Source organism: Lissotriton helveticus, chromosome 2_1 (assembly GCF_964261635.1).
Source record: "Lissotriton helveticus chromosome 2_1, aLisHel1.1, whole genome shotgun sequence".
NCBI lineage: Eukaryota > Metazoa > Chordata > Amphibia > Caudata > Salamandridae > Lissotriton > Lissotriton helveticus.
The window spans coordinates 1,903,552,674-1,903,572,326 of NC_136059.1; positions in this window are offsets into that span (position 1 = coordinate 1,903,552,674).

Sequence of the window (19,653 nt, forward strand, 5' to 3'; positions counted from 1 at the left end):
TTCCTCCACGCCATACTTCTTTTGTAATTTCACATGTGGGGTTGTACGCTTGTTCTCCCTACCCAGGTGGTTGAGCATGGCCGTCTGTATAAATTACACAGGCGTACTGTTGTAAGGGCAGAATGTCGATTGGCAGAGGGTATTCTCTTTCGTATTCTAGATATTTCAATTCCTTTAATTCTGGATCAAAATAGTATTTTACTTTGTCCGTGTCAATAGAATTCACCCATTGTATCCATTCTGGATCCAATGCTGTTGTTGGTAAATTACATGGAGTTGTTAATGCCTCAAAGGCTGATTCTGCTGTTCTGACTGTGATACGTCTACCGTCAGCTTTGTCTTTTTCTCTTACTACAGCCGTTTGAACCGCATGAACAATGTTTTCTATAATACTGAACTTCTTCTCAGTTTCTGTGTACAAGTGTGATTTGTATGTAATTGGTACCTTTTCTCCCTCATTAGAGGTCAGGTATGTGAATCCGCATCTCCCTGGGATGACTCGAATCACAAGGTTGCGTGTGTTATCACATGTTTGTAATTTTGTTTTAATTAACATGTCTGTTTGTAAGGATCTCAGAATTTCTGTGTGTTTTTGAGTCCAATAGATTCTTTTAAAATCTGGTTTAATTAGATCATAAAGGGGTTTGACCCTTTCTGCGTAATTTATAATGTAAGTTCTTCCGAAATTTAGGAAGCCTAGAATTGATTGTAAGTGTTTTAGTGTTCTAGGTGCTTGGATTATAGCGCATTTCTCTAGGAAATTGTCAGCCAGGCTTTTGCCTTCACTTGATAATTCATATCCTAAAAACAGGACTGTTAGATGGGCAATTCTAGATTTTTTAAAGTTGAATTTTTAACCCTCCTCTGCGAACTCAAGTATTATGGTGTTCACTCTTTTCAAGTGAGTATCCAAGTCATCATCTGTTAGACAGATGTCGTCGACATAGGATAATGCCTCGTCATCATATGTTTGTAGTAACTCTGTTACTCTCGCTGAGAATAACCCTGGGCTGTTCTTGTGCCCCTGGGGTAAACGGCAGAAACTTTTTTGCGAGCCATTTACCGAGAACGCGGTCAAATATCTGCTTTCTGGTGCTATATTTTGACAAAAGAATCCATTAGAGATGTCTAATGTTGTTTTGTATTTTTTGCGCACTATGTTATTCATTAGTGCAGCACTATGCGAGTTTTGCACTGCAAAAGTTTTGCAACATGAGTTAAGATGTCTGTAGTCCAAAACAAGACGATAAGAGTTGTCTGGTTTGGAGACAGGAAACAAAGGAGTGTTCATTTGTGAGTTGCAAGTTTCAATCACTCCCTGGTATTCAAGTTGATCTAGGATCTCTTTTACCTGTTTTTTAGCTTCTTGCTTAATTGGGTACTGTCTCTGTGCAGTAGGTTGTGATTTTAACTGGATTTTGTGAGGAGGAGAATCCTCATCCCATCCTACATGATTTTTATATAAAGCAGGAGCTTGAGCTACTGCCCATTTCCTTGCAAATGTATATTTTTTATGAATTGGAATATGATTTGAGAAGGCAGGCATAATTATTTCTTCGCCATGAGGGTACTCCCTGACAAACTCGGGTGGCCAGTCTTTTTCAGCTAGAAGGATGTCATAGCCCTTGGAGAGATTATCCCAAAATAGTCCCCTTATTTTTCTAGTCTTATCCCCCTCTATACGCAATGTTATTTCATATATTTTATGAGGTTTGCTAACTCTGGTATCTGCAGTTTCCACTTGAATGTATTCATTCGTGTCCACTGTCTCCAGATGATTCATAAGGATCTTGCGAGCTATGCTCACTTCTGCTGCGCTGTCTAGCATTGTCTGAGCCCATTCTCCGTTTTTCAGCTGTGTCCTCAGAATTCTCGGCATCGTTGATTACTATAATGCTGGCTACATTCTTTTTTGGAAATTGTAATTTTTTATTTGGATGAGCAGGTTCCTTGTCTTTGGACTTGACGTGCTCTTCCCTGTGTTCTGATCGTCCTCTTCTTTCTGCGAGGAAGTCTGAAAAGATTGAGAGGGACGTGTATCAATATCTTGATATCTATCAGGTTTCTTTATATTATCCCTATTTCTAAGGTTGTATTTTTTCCCAGAGGGCTCACTTTGGGGAGACCTGTGTCCTTGGTTCGGAGATCTTTCTCTCCGCCGAGGAGACCTTCCTCTGGACTGGAATCTTTTTTCTTTGGGAGTGGATTGTTTATTTCCATCCCAGCTCTTTCTTTGAGTGTTTAGAGTATTTTTAATAAATACCTTTTCAGGACTTTCAATTAGTTGGGGTTTTACCGGTATTCCACCTGAACTATCTCTACCCAGTTCTTCATAGGATTTTTCTATAATTCTGGCAATTTCAGATGGTTGGTCTGCTATATTTGTCTCTTTTAACCTCTGGCGGATCGCCACATTCGCTGCTTCTCCCTTTATGTTGGCTAGTAGTATTGCCGAGACCTGCTTGTAGTCTTTCAGTAATTTCATACCGAGAGTTAAAGCGGGTTCTGGACCGTATTCATCTTGAATTTGTTTTAGCATATCTGGTATTACTGACATGGATGGAACACCATGTGTTTTTGTGTAAATGGAAGCAAAGACTGTTCCCCAAGTGTCACAGTCCTCCACATGTGGTGCGATTCCCATTGGAAGACAGATAGTCAGAATCCTGTGTTTCTCAAGAGGGGTGGTATCTGGAAATACTGCCTCTATTTGAGTGATTTTTTGTGCTAACCAGAATGGAATTTGTTCCCGTTTAGCTGGTACTTTACCCAGACAGGACTGTATGTTCTGTGGTGTAATTTTATTTGTGTTCCCCTGATGAGGGGTCAGCTGTGGAATTTTAATTACTGGTTGGACAGTTGAAGTCCGCATTACATATTGGACTAATTGTCTATGTATTTTAATTAATTGTTTTAGTTGTACTAAAAGTTCTGGTGCAGGCATTTCTTCAATGTCTGGATGTGGTGTGTATCCGGCTAGGACCGGCCACGTCGCTCCTGGTCTACCTAGTGGACCGAGCCTGGTGATGTGATTATTATGTTTTAGGGCGCCATTAAACAAGAGCAGGTGCTCTTGGAATTTGAGTGGTACTTCCACCTCCTCGAAAGGAGTGTACTCACTAGGAGGTTCCTCTATTTTGTAATAGTGGAAGTCATTTGTTGCAGCGTTTGCTGCTGGAAAGTTTATCCATGAATAGAACACCTCTGTCTGCCGATATTCGTGTACCTCTATTACGAATATGACTGTGCCACCTCTCGGTGTCAGTCCATTTTCTATAAGTTTCAAAGTTATAGATTTTCTTATGTTGACCGGGATGAGATTTATATCCGGGTCATTTTCCAGCAGAGTATTATCAGCCGCTATGAGTTCAGCTGCTACTCTAACTGTCTCTCTTTCTTCTTCACTCTCTGTCATTTTGCTGACAAGAGGATTTTGTTTATTTACAGATCAGGTTTCCACGGAAACAAAGATTAGATGCACAATATTTTGGAACAGTGTATCCTTCAACGTTGAATAAACCAAGAACCGTACATAGGAGTCTCCTCCTGCGAGGTTTGGCGGATTTAACCTTTCACCCACTCCAGACGTCTTTGGAGTTTTATGGGAAAAAAGGTGCTCTGTGTGAAAAAGCACGACTGAGTTACTCTAATGTCTTGCGTTAGTTTTATCGCCTATCCAAAAAGTTTGGGCGCCATGTAGTGTAGTTCCTATTATCCCAATAGGCTCTGCGCATTGGAATAATACCTTCAATAGTACAGACCTAGGGCATAGGTTAACTAGGTCTTCTACTGTCGATATTAGACTTAAAGTTTTGCGTTTGCCAGCTAGCTCAGAGTTCACTAGAAACTTTCTCGAATAGGCAAGGAGGATTTTAACCTCCCTGGATAGACAAGAAGGGATTTAGTTTCTGACAACCATAGAACATGACAACTTTGCTCTCCCCTAATCAAGAGTGTATCTCTAGAGTCGTGTGAAAACAAAAGACAACTTATTTTACTCAGTCAGTTTAGTGCATTCTTACTTTCACCAGATTGTAGAGAAAAGGAAGAGACGGGTGTGTTCAATAAAAGATGTTATTTATTGATCAATCTCTTTTCTCATACAAGAGAAATGGATCGATATTATTGCGATACTTATGGTTAAGTAAAGTGCATACAGTAAAGACAGAATTATAAAATAATACTGTAGAAGCATTGATATGGTTTCTTAGCCATATGATATTTAAAATGGATAAAATAGATACATACATATATACATTTGACTAATCATACTCAACTGGTGCTTCTAACTATGCCTACCCCAGTGTACCTGACCTAAGCCTAATACGTGGGCGGGAGTAGATAAGTAGCAGTTTAAGTTAAGTTTGTTTTGCCAAGGGACTGACTCAAGAATTCTCTGCAAGGGGTTATTCAGTTCTGTACCTGGGACCTAGAAGTCTGGAGGGCTGGTATCTCTCGTCTTTGGTCTTGATATTCCAGCTGCCTGCAAGGGCTGCTTGGAAGCGCCGGAGCTGGATTTCTCGGCTGGAGAAAGGCAGCGTCTCCTTCTCAGCGCGTCAGGAAGGCGGGGCAGCGTCTGTGGGCTTTGCTTTCAGCTGGGCTCCTCGACAAGTCTCGCTGCTCCAATCTCGTCATCACCTCGTGTGTTTGCTTAAGGCAATGTCGGTAATATTTATACCTGAAAGGTGCCGAGATTGACATAAGGATGGACATATATACGTCAATAAGGATGTCATACGAACGGGTTCGTTCGCACATTCTTTACTGAAGTTCTCGGTGAAATCAAAACAATGGCTATGGGATTTTCCCAGGTTGCTGCAGGTTTGATTTGTTTTGAGAACTCCGTATGCCTTATCAGGGGCTGGAGGAATAGTGCTTGCCTAATTAGATGGCATGCGTTATGACCTAATCAGATAACGCGCTTCTGTGCCGTGGTGTGGCTTAATCAGATAACGGGTTTTTGCGCCATTGGATGGCTGCTAGTTACTTATTTAACCAGACCAGGGCCAGGAATAGGGGGATCGATACAGTACCTATAGGAATACATCACACATGTAACTAAGGGAGCGGGTGATGGTAAGTCTTGGGCGGGCACCCTCTAAACAACCTGGGTGGTAAGGCTCTGTACACCCACTCAATGATGAAGCATGGTGAGAACTTATCATCAGGATTCCAAGCGTGCAGCGGTTGTAAGAGCACATTCCAGCAACGTGCCCTCTATGGCTTCAAGTATGACAACTACACAGATGTTGTTTCTCCAGGCTCTTTTTCATTTTTTTGTAAAACTTTTTATTGGCATTCAACATAACACCATTTGTTATGTAAGAATCAACTAACCTACCCATGTAATCCCCCCTCCATCTTGAACCCCCCCTCAGACAGTCAGTGTGATGAAATTTGTGGCTGCGTGAGGCTAGGGTGGCTACCCCCAGGCCTCCAGTCTTAATTGAGTACCAAACAGAGGTCAGCACCCCGTGCATTAGCAGCTCTTTAGGTCTGCGGGCATCATGTCTGGGCTTCTTTCCATATATCTCGCGTAGTCTCTTCCTGTTGTCTGGCCCCCTGTCTGCCAGCCCGAGCCTTCCAGGACTGGCCGCTGCTACTGGCCCTTCTCTCCTCTCTCCCTCTCAAGCCTAAACACTGGGGAGACGTCCGTTAGTGACTAGTGTCCTCACTTTCTCCAAGCTCTTCCTCCTACCTCTTCCACTCTCTGTTCCTGGTGCCTCAGCACCTCTATTAATTATGTAAGTGATGTAAGCATGGTCTGTGTTCTATATGCCAATGTTGATATTGGGTTTTCAATATCAGTGCGCATTTCACTTGTGTTGCATAAATCTTGTCATCAGAGTGAGACATCTGCTTCAACCTCTTCCATATGGCCAGGGACTACCGAACATCCCCCTCCCCCGCCTTGTGTACACCAGCATTCATTAAAATTGGACATGAGGGAGGATTTCTTTGGAGGCGGGGGGTAGTCCAACCCCCGGCTGTATTTATTAAAATATGAAATCAAACATAAAATTGAAATAAACAATATTTATACAATTATTTACGCAGAAACCGTACTTGACATTAGATTACAATTCATGTACACAGATATCAGATGGCTAACCTTAACATGTTTCTAATACATAGAAATTCCTATCCGAATCTAATATCCTGAATCATAATCATACATTTATGCTTTTTCTGTGTATCCTATTGGGCCTACAGCAAGTTCGCTAACTGGTGTCAGATCCTTATCACTCAGCCACGCCCTCCCGTAGGAGTGTGCATGCGCAGAGGGCCCGTTTACCGAGAGGGTCCTTCCCCCCCGGTTACCCCCGTACGCTCCATGAATCCCATTACCAAAAAAGGAGGACCTTGCACTCTGCGCCGTTTACTGACGTCATTGTGCCCGTGCGGGGTTGGTAACCAGCCTAAAGAAAGCGTGATTCCCCCCTACCCTGCACCCATCCAGCCAACCGGATTTACCGCCCCTGGAGTTCTAGGAGAGACCACTTGTCCCTCCCCCTGTGCGACCCTATTCAAGAATAGCGCCTCCCCCTAAGGACCTTAAATTGACTGCTCACCAATCATGACCTTACCGCCTGACCAAGGCATTGCAATAAATACGACGATGGATGACCTATAAACGGGAAAAAGTTCTAAGGAACAAAATATTCATACATTACACCTGTTATATTGGGAAAAAACGATATTAACAACATCATCACACAAGAATCACTATCTGCTTTAAGGGGATGGTGGGTGGGTAAAAAGATAGCAGCCTCCTGCGAGGCTGAGGTAATGGCAGACCTGGGAGCGCGGGAACAAGAGAACGCCTTCCGCGCTCCCTGGCCTTTTTAAACCCCATGGAGGTCAAGCCAGTTCCAACTGGTCTGACCCCTGGCTCCCCGATGACCCGGAAGCAATCCCATCGCTTGGGTCACCTGGGAGCTGTATCACCAATCAATGGTGAGGCGCGCTCACCGCGTCTTGATGACGCGGCGGGGCGCGCCCCACCATGGACTGTAGGCGAGGGGGGGAGGGGGGGTCAGTGCCCCGCCATACCGGGGGCGGGGCTGATACCGGTCCCGCCTTTCTCTTTTTCACCTCTAAAGATGGTCTGGTGTCTAGTATTGTTTGTTGGATGATCATTTCGTCAGAGGTGGCAAACTCGCCTGTACCCCTAACCAGAGGCACCGCGCCACCCACAGCCCCCTCCTCCCTTGAGTTTTTTGCGCATTTTTCAATCTTTGCTTGAGACTGATGAATTGCTATTTCTTGTCCTTAACAATGCTTGCGTCTGCAGGGGCACTGAGGGAACAACGGCATTCTTAGATGTCAGCAGTCAGTATGGAGAGGAACGAGGGTCACAGACCACAAGGAATGGTGCTCAAGCCACAACGGATGTTCAATATCACCTTCTACATAGGTTGAGGTCCGCAGATGCCAGGTTGATTAGCGGAGCCACCGCTGTGTAAGGAAGGCAAGGTCTACACTCCCCTAGGCTTGCAGAGGATGACAGGGTGGCACCAGGAGGCGGGCTTTTAGTTCATCTGAGGGGGGTAATGCAGTGTGAAATACCTCCCAACCCCTGACTTCGTAGCACCAGGTAACACTTAAACAGACAGAGTGTATCCCCCTCATTTCCACTCGCTGCTGGTCTCAAGAATAGGTTGGTTTGCACCCCTGTTCAGCCTCTGAAGATACCCTAGGGTACCACAGGGAACAGCGAGTGGGGAAGATATTCATTTTTGCCTTTTCTCTCCCATCACTACTTTTCAGTCTTCTCAACTGGAGACTGTTCATGTCCTACATAGCAGGTCTCGCTCACAGCAGCCTTCTTCTCCCTTGATGCAAAGGGAGTTAGCAGACCAGTCGTGCTTCTCACATCAGCAGTGCTGGGTTCTATTTTGTAACACATGTCCCCTCAAGTGGGTGCAAGGGTTGGGAACACCAGCCACACTCATATCGTTCACAGCCACAAAGAAGACCAGGATGTCGCTGGCCAAACAACCATGCCAGGAGGCGGGGGCCAGGCCAGGCGAGCAGGAGTTCTGTGCCTTCATCCATGGCAGAACAGTGTCCAAAGGCCAGCAGTGGTTCTGTGTATAAATAGACACTATGGGGCATATTTATTATGAAGTGGCGAACCGTCCTTGGCTTAACATCAGGCTCTGCCACTTCTGAAACTCAGGGCTGCACCATATTTACAACAATATGGTGCAGCCCAGTGGTTCCCCTGTGCTGGCGCAAAATTTAGCAGCCTAGTGCCAATGCAGGTGCAAGGGTGTCTGCATTGAGGGGAAGATTGTTTATGTGCAGGATGGTTTCCCTTCCTGTACATAAACAATCTTTAAATGGTGTTTTCTAACCTTTATGTGTGCTGCTTAATGCAGCACACATAGATACTGCAAAAACGAGGAGAAATAAAACATTTCTAGTTGCACCTGTTTAAGACTAGGTTTTTCCTGATCTCAATTTTGGCACTGCCCCATATTTACATATAACTTCAAGTAAGCATTTGGGTTATAAGACAGAATGTATTGCTTTTAGAGGGAAAAGTCTTCTTTTGAAGATGGCTTCTGTGTTCTACAAATAGTCCATGGCATATTCTGAAAAAAGCAACTCATTCATTGCAATAGAATCACTCACTCCCTAGGAAGCAGAGTCATACACCCAATAACTAATATCATGATGGTGAGACAGTCCTCTTAGCTGATCAAATACACAATTGACGCTGTCTTAAAGAAGTGGATGAAAAGGAATGATTTAGAGTCCACTCTGTGTATTTTAAAGAGGAGGTTGACATTTGTGGGCCTGGAAAAGGTGATTGCTCTTGAAAAATGATCTACACTTAGTGAAGTTTGTCTCAAAGAGTTAAGTACATCAGACCCCATTTTACATCGGTTCTTAGGTTCTGGTTCTAATAGACAGGAACACCATCTTGTGTTTTCTAGCAATGTTTTTTTTAGGTCGAGCCTAGACAGCGCATGCGTTGTTGCAATACCTGGAGTAAGCAGTATACTGGCGTTAAATCCGCCTGCCGCTTGGCGTTGGCTAACTCCTCTGTTGCTCTTCTTTCTTGGCTCTGAATAGGTTGGCCGTTCCGATACTGACTTCCGTTGTATCGGAAGCAACACCGACCAACTACGGTTTTGTCACGCAGTAAAGTGTCTAGGTCTTTCGTTTGGGACTATTTATTCTGTTTTGTGCTTACGGTATTTTATCAAAACAGCGCCAAGCGCTGCCCCCGGTTTCATGCTATTTTCTTTTTTTTTTTACAACATGGTGCCGCTTCATGGGGCTGCATGCGCATATCCTAAATATGCACGGGCACTGCGCTTTACAGTTTAGGGCTAGCTTTGCTGCTGCTTTCATCATTATTGTAGGCTCCTCATTTTTTTCTTTCACAGGTATACTGTGGTGTTCCTCGTGCGAATTATAAATGCGATTTAAACGAATATTCTTTTTGCCTGTATGTTTACCTTGAGTGCTTTCGCTGAATGCAAATCGACATTATACCCACATTTCTATAGTATTTTATTGCCATGGTCATGATGTGAGGGCTTTTTCAATGCGCCTAGTGTAAAAAGGGAAGCAAGTTACTGCAAATAGGCATCATTGTGCCGGGAATGTATAAACAGCTGAGAATAAAGGCGCAACATGCTCGTAATGGAAACAGAAAGCTCTTCATTGTGCCCCAATTGTCTGTTCTTCCTTCCCAAACGACGCACCTTTTTTCTCAATGCAAAGTTCTTTTTGGCAAAATGAGGTGCATTCATGCTACCTGAAAGGGCTTTTAAAGTTGAGCCGTACCCACACAACAGGGGAGGCAGCGGCGGAGTCCTAAGAGCAGAAGGAGCAAAATTTGGTCGATGTTTATTACTCATAGCTCGATGCTGGTGAAGAGGAAGGTGGGGGCAGAAGGAGCCCCACATCTTTTTGTTCGGCTGTATAATCTGCTATGCACACTTATGCACGCGCGCACACACATGCACTCAATCCACACTCACACACAAAGCGCAACATAAACAATGCAAACACACCCACAAAAAAACAAGAATGTGCACACATATAGACACAACACACACAATCACATCGCACAAAATAAAAAGCCACAACACACACACACATATATAAAGGCACACAGCACAAACGCACACACACACCACAGCACATACAGCAGCAGCACCCACACCACAGCACATATACACACAGTAGACATGCCCAATATTTGTTCTTGGCTATGAGTTGATTTTTTCCCCCTTTTCGTTCTCAATCTCTTGCCTGCTTACAGAGGCACTGGAGAAGAGCCCTTGGCCTGATTAAATGGGCCCCTTCCAATCGGAGGCAGGCTTCAGGAGCAAAAGAGGATCCCTGGTAATGTAGACACAGTTTTAATTTCTTGTCACCCAATTTACTGCAATCATACTGCGCAAGAGCAGAAGAACTGGGAAGAATTGCCGCGGGATAAGGAGCTGTGCCGTCCGGAGAACCTTTATGCAGTGCACAGTAGCCCCGATTTGTTCTTCTCTGACAATAAAGTGCCAGTTTCAGCACTTAGCCGCACACAGCAAGCGTACAGGCCAGCTGTAGTCTTTAACTCGGAGTGAAAAGCCATTCAAAGATCTTTTAGGTCGAGCCTAGACAGACCAGGAGTAAGCAATATACTGGTGTGTAATCCTGCCTGCTGCTTGCCGTTGGCTAACTTCTCAGTTGCTCTTCTTTCTTGCCTCTGTATTGGTTGGCGGAGGTTAGCTGCATGAGCCAACAGTTTGAGAAATGACGTGGTGGAGGAAACATTTAGGAATAAATGACTGGCGGGCTTCCTTTACCAGTGTAAAGCTTCCAACCCCCACCAACAGCCCCCCATCTTTATTGTGCTTTAAAAAAACGAAACATTCTAAAACCTCAATATAGGAAACATATTGTATATCTGTGAATCCCTTTAAGACTAGCTGGCATGGCATGATTGTTGTTTTCCAGAAAGGGTGGTTCTACTATGCAATAAGTAGAATGAGCATTTGCTACGCAATAGGTCTCGCATTTGCGAGAGTTTGATCTATTCGCATTGTAAATACCAATGCCTTTTATTTATGTACTTTAAAAACCTGCAAGCGGTGCGTAAACATGCACTTTGTACCGGCAGTTGTTGCTTACGAGAAGCAAGTCTGGCAGAAACTATGCCTTTTTTACTGCCAGCCTTCCTTTTCGTAAGCAAGGACTATAAGTACAAAGGGCGTGTTTATGCACCGCATACAGCTTTTCCAAACTCATAAATAAAAGGCATTACCGTTTACAATGGCATTAGCTCAAACTCTTGCAAATGCGAGACCTATTGCATTGCAAATGCTTGTTCTTTTCAGTCACCATTTTGTCTTGCACTTTGGCAGGACTGAACATTTTGTTGTGCGCGTATTTGATTAAACTTTCCCTGGAAGCATTTTTCCCCTTCAGCTGAGTGAGACAGATTTGTCGGGGTTTTCTCATCTGATTTCTTAGTAATCTGCTCTCGCACGCCACAGCAAACCTTTTTAGATGTTTTGAGGGACTTTCACGTTTCTTTTTGCCGAGGCAAATCAAGGTGCTCTCAGTGCCACTGTCATTGTCATCTGCCGTCCTCAGGTTAACTCGCGCTGGAATCTGTCCATTGAGGCAGTCGCTGGTAAACTTGCTGCTCTTTTAATCGGTAGGAACTTAAAAGTTCCTTGAATAATCCATGGTTAAGTAAGTTGTCCCCTCTGTTTTAGAAGCACTGGGTGCATCACGCCTGGAAAAGTAATCATTCAGTTGTCCATTTCATACCAATTTTAAAACCGCTTTTACAAATAAAATCCTTAGAACTGGACTATCTGGCTTGCGGCAAAATGAAATGCTGCAGACTAGTAAAGCAATGAAAGTGTCCGGGCCTGGAAGAATCAAACTTGCCCCTTCAAGTTATCATTGCTTCTGAAAAAAGATTGGGAGTTGCATTTTGGTCTATTCGATTAGGCGGATGCAGAAAATCGTGGAAGCGTCTGATTAGCTGAGCCTCCTTTAGGCTGTGTTGGAATGTCCAAGAAAGTATCCTGCAATATGCCTTATGCTATTGTTGGACTCTCCAACAGAAAGAATTTTCGTCCTGAGGACGCCATTTAAAAAACTGGATATTAGAATATGTCATGACGTTATTATCACTTGCTTTAATAATGTGGGCATGCAGTTAGCCAGCAGACTTAAAGTCCATGAAAGTAATTGGCAGCCAAATGAAAGAGGCCTGTGTATTGCACAACAATCACATTTAATAAGAAACACCCACCTTAACTAACTTATTTTTACTTTCTGTACAAGACTAGAACAGATCTGTGCCTCAATTATTCCTATGTTAAAATTTTATATTTTTAACTTTTTTCTTTTTTAGACAATGCTAATATTGAAAAGGTTTTTATTAACTTGTCAGTAAATTAATATTTCTTTCTACGGCTTTCGGTGCTGGGACTGTTTGAGACCTCAAAAACCAAATTTTGATAATGGGATTAATTCTGAGTACCCTCTGGGTGAGAAAGGAAATGTCAGTGTGAAATTCTTCCCAAACGCTCATGTGTAAAAACAATTATTTGTTGGCGTGCCCTTTGTTAATAACCTGCAATTTACCTTATCACGCTAGTAGCACATTTTTGGATGTGATTTTATTTTACAGTTGTATCCGGTAATATTTTATTGAGCCATTTTTTATTTTCAGTTGCATTCTACAAATCTTTGTTGCATGTAATTTTATTTGCATGTATGCTCACATGCAGAAATGTGCATATGATTACTAGGTTTGGTTCCTTTTATCTATTTGGGAGGCAGATGAAAATAAAGGAATTTAAGGGATAGTCGAGTTTAAGTCCCCCTCCCTCCAATTAACACAGAGACTTAGCATGTTCTTTATTCTGGGCAGCAATAATTTACCAGATGTGGTGAAGCTCTTTGCATTGAATTCATGATCGCATGTTCATTATAAACTGTCCTCTCTTTTAGAGTGCTGACTTCAACATCAGATGTTCATGCTTCTGGACAAGGCAAACTCATACACTTATGAAGGATTCAATCTGGAAATGTACATCAGTGTTAGAGAGGACCTTTTCCATTCTTGGTATACCTGCTGTCACAGTTATCCTAGAAAGAACAAGGTAAGAAGTGTTGGTACTACAGCCGGTACAGCAAATAACGCCACTGCCAAGCAGTAGACTGGGCAAAATGGTTATCATGGTATAATACTGCTTTCAGGAACATAATTGTAGGAGTATGTACTGTATGTATATACATATATGTGAAGGCAACCACATTTGCATGTAGCTCAGAGCATTACATTTTCAAGGCAAGAAGAAAATTTTTTCAGGATCAATATTTATCTCTCAAATTCTTACTAGCATTGATGGATATTTCACACAATAAGCCCATTATCGCAATATGTTACAAAGTGAAATCACAGACGTAGGATTTTAACGAAAACATCAAATATCAAAGAATTTTCTTATTGTTAGCGCTCTATCAAAGTATTTTGTAATCATTTTACAAGAGCAAAATTAACTATGCTAAATGAATATGCTCCACCCTTTGTTAGCTTTTTGTTTCGGGCAGTTTATTTTTGCATAAAGTAACGAAATTGATTGGGTTTTAAAAAAAATGTAACGTTGTACTAACTTAAAGGTTTTTTTTCTCTAAGAAAAAAAACGTGTTTGTCATTAAATTAAAAAGTGTTATGCTCATTGCCACCACATAAACAAAACGCACTGCAGATACATTAGCATTAGCCCAACAGCACATCCACTTGCACCTGATAAATTCTTGTGACTGGACACCTGCATGGGAGATTGAGCGATCCATTGTGGTTGCCTCAGTGAAGAATGTCTTTGATCCAAACAAAGTCTGGGAGCTGAGGTGATTTCTGATGGTGTTGGCCCCAAATTTGTCCTGTTTGGTAGGATACTCTCAGCAGATGCTGTAGAAGGGCACCCAAAGGCTGAGGGATATGCAGGGCTGGACTGGCCTTTTCGGGCACTGGGCATTTCCTCGGTGGGCCCTAGGGTGGAGGCCGATTTTGGGCCCCTATAGGCCGTTTTTGTTACAGGGCCGTTTTTGCAGCTTAGCTGCAAAATCGGACCCTGTAACAAAATCGGCCCTGGCAAACAGCTTGGCCGCTCCCAGGTGGGCCGGACGGGCTCTTTGCAAGGGCCAGTTTTGGTTCCCAGTCCCTGCCTGGGGCTATGATCTAAATCTCTGTTTATCTGTGCAAATAACACAAGCCTAGTCTTGTTCTCACACTTTTCTTGGCTGAAGTGATTGGACAGAAGAGTAGCAAAACTTTCAGTGGCAGCTATAACAGTTACACTCGCTATGTACGTGAGCTGGAAAGGGTACAACGGGCCGGTGCCACTTCTGGGTAATTATTCCAAGTTATCTAGCAAGTTATCTTGCTTCTATCTGGCAGGTTTTCCATCAGCCAGTTCCACAGGCCTCCAGGGGTGGACTGGCTACCGGGCAGTTGTGTGTGCTGCCGAGCAGGGGGATGATTTCGTTGATGGGGACCTGTGTGTGCAAAACAAAATTTGTTTTGCTTTTTTTTATTTCAATGGGCACGCAGGTCCCCATCAAGGAAATAAGCCCACACCACAGAGAAATTAGCCCCCAGCTCGGCAGCACACACAACTTCCCGGTAGCCAGTCCGGCCCTGCAGGCCTCACCCATCCCCGTAATTTAAAGAATATGAAATGATTTGAATGCACCAAATCCAACCAACACATGTCACAGTGTGCGTTTGTTGCAAAGTGTAAACCCACCACACATCATCTTTGTCTACAATATGCCTGAGAATGCTCTTACTGCCTTCAATGCCCTCAGCATCATAAAGAAACATTTTTGTTTGAACTTCCTCTTGCATATAATTGCATTACTTGAGTATGAATATCTTACTCTTTTCTGTAGCGTAAGAACAACTTTATTATATTTTATGATGTTTCTGCTTTTTAAGTAGTGAAGGAGCCGCGTTCCACATTGTAAACTTACTCTGGAACCCATGGCCGATGGCTCTTTGTTGCCTGCTTGTAAGTGTGGAGGGGGAGAAAATCCCTAGCCAATTAAACATTACAAAACACAGACTCCAGATCCAAAGTTTAGTAAATATATTACAAAGCCAAGAAAAGTTGGACTTACAAACACCTCAAGAAGAGGGTGTAAAAGTATATGGGCACTAATACAAAGCTAAATCTACGAGTGAAATTTAGGCGGTGCACATTCACAGGATGACCAATTCCAGAATCAGAATGCAGAATATAACTCCCCCGACATCAATAGCCCCCTACATTGGTGGTTAGTAAGTGAAACGCATTAGTCTGTCCCTACACTACTGCTATTGTGACATCCCTACTTAGCATTTCCCAGGCAAGTTACAGAAAAGGTGTCAGCACATGAAGGTTTTCTAAGAAGTACACTCACGTTGAATGGGTCAAATAGCATGAAGCTACAGAGCTCATTCTAAGATGCTATCTCCTCTCAAGGCACAACAGAAGTCCCCGGACTCTGTCCCTAACTCCAACACAAAAGTCGAAGGTCACACCCCTCATCACAACACAAGGTCATCCTATCCAGCAAGACACCTCCTTGACGGTAACTTTCCATGCAGCAGCGGTGCTCCCAGGCTCTTGCTCGATGACCTTTATTCCCAGGCCTTCTCTGGTGAGAAAAAACACTGTCCCACAGTATCAGCATAGCTTGTTCAAATGTATCTTCTCCCTCTAAGCCTAGCTCCTAGAAACAAAAGCGTTATTCTAACTAACAAGGAAGAATTCCTCCACCTGCAACAGAAAAATGAGAAAGACAAATTCCACATGCACATGAATTCTAATAGCAACGCTTAACATGAGAGCGAGCAGGGAGAAATACACATTTAGGCCTACCGAAATCGTCAACATAAAGGCAATGCATAAGCTTTAGGGAGTACACGCATGTATAAATCATTAACTTCGTCTTGTTACATAAACACATTAACATCGAAACTGTTCATTAACTAAGGATTCACTTTTATCCGTTGGGATTTCATCTAAACATGAATAACTACAACATTAATCCTTCGTTTCCATGGAAGAATACTTAACACTTCACTTTGCACATTATTACAATACATAATCTAATGACCAAATGTTAACACGACAAAGGATTATATGGGATGCGAACTACTCATGATTATAATGCACCCCTACAAAGGAAAGACCAAAATGACGCTCTATCAGTAGCCAGTAGATAAAAGAAATGTGTTTGGTTTGATCATCTCCTATGACTTCAGACCATTTGTTTGCCACAGTTTTTGTCAGTCTGCCTACAAGTGCCTTTACTTCGTTTATCTCGTAAAAAGGACTTCAGGATTCAAAGATGATTTTTATTTCACAACAAATTTTATTGGGTTTTGAAAATGATCCGTGGCCTTGTAGGCCAACGAATATAGACAGTGTGATAGTATCAACATACCTATAAACATTAACAAGAAACTGCACATCTGACAAACCAAGCACAACACAGCGAAAGCATAACACTGACATCAACTTGGTCATTGGTTACTTGTCCTCTCCCCTTTCCCCCCGCATTCATACATTTTAATTTTCCAATCAATATACAATCTCGAGGAGCAAACAGGCTCTAATAGAATTCCCCGGTATTCTGCTGACTTCTGCCAAATTTTAGGATGTTTCTGTGGACATTCCCTTGCCTGGTACACCCCGTCCTCCAGTCCCATACAATGGTCCATCCTCAACGATGATTTTTACTTGGTCCAAGTTGGGTTTACTAAACTGATTTTGTATGTAGGCAATCACTTTCGTGGAGTAGTATAAAAATATATTGGTCTTGCCTGGTATAATCATATTGACAAATGGCAGGTCAATCTAGAATCTCCGTATCAACATTGAATCATGATGTGTATCACCCTTAATTCAAGAACAGAGTTCTCAATACACTTATGTAGGTCGGACTTCTCTTTACAGTTCAATGAGACATTGTCTGATAAAAATGTTGGATTAATATTGTTTTCTTGACAGAAAAGGTCATCTGCATCTCCATAACAAATCTGACAAACTGTGCCTAATTTGAGGAACACAGTTATGTCTTGTTTTAGCAATTTAACTGCTATTTGAGACGGATCATATTTTGATATTTGTGATTTTGGGTTGAACAGAAGAAGCATGTTTCTGGTAATATCCATTTCTTTTTGCTTTTCACATTTTACAAGTCTTCTGTTGAAAACGTTCATACTCAGGCTTTCCACATATCTTTCTATTAGCTTAATTGAATCAACATCAGTCTCATCCACTCAGCAGTATTTAGAAACAATAGTTCTTCACCTGTGCCTTAAAATGAATTACTCTTTTTTTTAATGGCAGCTGCCAGATTAAATTCTTTATTCAGAAACTTTTGTTGCTTGCTAGGAGTGGCATCAAGTTGAGAACATTGCTCGTTTTAAGCTGGTGTGGTTAGCCTCACAGACCTATTCACAATCTTAGCTATCTCTTGTGCACACACAATCCATCTTAGTAGGGAATCTGATATTTTTCTGTTATGCCTATTGCGCCTCCTGTAACCTTTGCTTTGGCATTATTATGCCCAAGTTCTTTACTAAGAATCATGTTGGAAAATAAATCAAGAATCTAATTTAATAGCTGAACTTTCCATTCATAAATGTTTCAAAGACATCTGGGTGGGACACGGCACAGCTGGGTACACTGGGTACACAGAGAGGCTTTGACAAATGGGACCTTCTTGGCTTTTTCAATATGGGAGACTTCTAGACACAGGGAAAAGTGATCCTGTTCACAGACTTACAAAGCAAGTTTTAACTGGCCCTCACCCTATAACTCGCCCACCGGCATCTCTAACAGAGCTGCCTCCAGACCTCTGACCTCCACCCCACCAGTCAGCCACCAAAATCGCGAGCTAGGTACACCACTAAAGACCCTGGAGTCTACTCAATCCAACCTACCTTCCCCAACACCCTTACTTGCCCCTTGGACTGCTCCCGAACCTTTGCCTCCTTGTCCTCTTGCACCCCCTGCTTATAGTGATCTAGAAACTCTGCACTCCAGAGTGACTAAATTCACTCAGAGCATTCATAGATCCATTCCGGACCTTATTAACCTCCTTCACCTTGCCGAGCTCTCTCTTGCCAACCTCAAGTCACCTCTTACCTACCCCCTCCTTTCACTGAAACCCCCAAGCATCAACTCCTGCTACCTCTGAGACATATTCACCAGCGCAAACAACCCTGCCACCTCTCAGACGAGGTATCCCGAGTTCTCACACTCTCCTAAAACTCTACTACCGCCTCCTTCAACATTCTAGACCTCACGGGAAACGAAATCCTAGCCATCCTCCAAGACCACAACCCTGCCCAAGCCATCCCGTGCCCACTAGACACGAATCCCGGACACCCCATCAGCACGGTCACCATCAACCCCAACAGGCCTCCTACCCTCCACCACAGAAGTGTGATGAAAAGCAACATCGCACCTGTAGTGCTGACCGTCCAAACCCCTGACACTCCCCCAGACCCCTCCCTATCTGGTCTCTTAATCAATTGTCGTTCAGCAGTCAAGCATGCCGCTGATATTGCTGACCTCATCCTGAATAAAAATTTAGACCTAGCTATACTTACAGAATCGTGGCTCAATGAATACTCCTCCGCCTACCTGAACTTATTAGTCCCTCCCAATTACAATATCGCCAGACTTGCCAGACACTCCAACAGGAAAGGAGGAGGCATTGCCTGCATCTACCGTTCCTCCCTTCTTGTCACGGAACTCGACCACATCTCTCCACATATGAAAGCCCTGAACTGGCTCCCGCTAGAAGCCAGAATCCAGTTGAAACTGGCATGCATTATACACAAGGCCCTATACACAAATTCCCCTGCCTATCTGGCACAGAAACTAGTGGTATCAGGAGGAAGCAGAAATTCCGGGTCCGCAAGAAACCTCTTACTCCAACCTGCCTTTTTTCAGAAAAAAAGAACCTACAATAGGGCGTTCACTGGGGCCGCACCAAGAATTTGGAACTCTTTCCCACCCGACATCAGTAAAATCCCTTCTCTCGCACGCTTCAAGAAGGAGGCCAAAACCTTCCTCATGGGTAAATTCCTCGTCTAATGCCGGCCCTCACCCACCATATTATGCCTGATGAATCTAAGACTATTGCTTCTGAATGAAGCTAGAACTATTTCCTCATCCCCTGATCACTAATTATCCCGCAAAGAATATGTGGGCCTCTGTTTTTACTGTCTCTAACTATGATTGTAATCATTTGCGTGTATCCCTTTTCTCTACATCCAACACCCCTGCCCCCGCCAACCTTTTGTATAGTTCTGTATTTCTCTGCATTTTTAAGTTAGTTTGTTGACCTTGTATACCATGTATAGCGCTCTGATACCCTCACGGGTCAAGTTCGCGCTCTATAAACCACTAAAAATAAATTAAAAATAATAACATAACATAACAATGATCATCAAGGTGGACTATGTGCCCCAATTGAAAACATTAGTCTTGATGCTTTGTGCCTGAAGTGCCCAGACCCCAATGCTGCCCTGTAAAATTGTTTGGGCTGGGGGCTGGGTGGGGGACCGGGGTTTTCTAGAGGCAGTGTCTATGTGTAATGCTTACT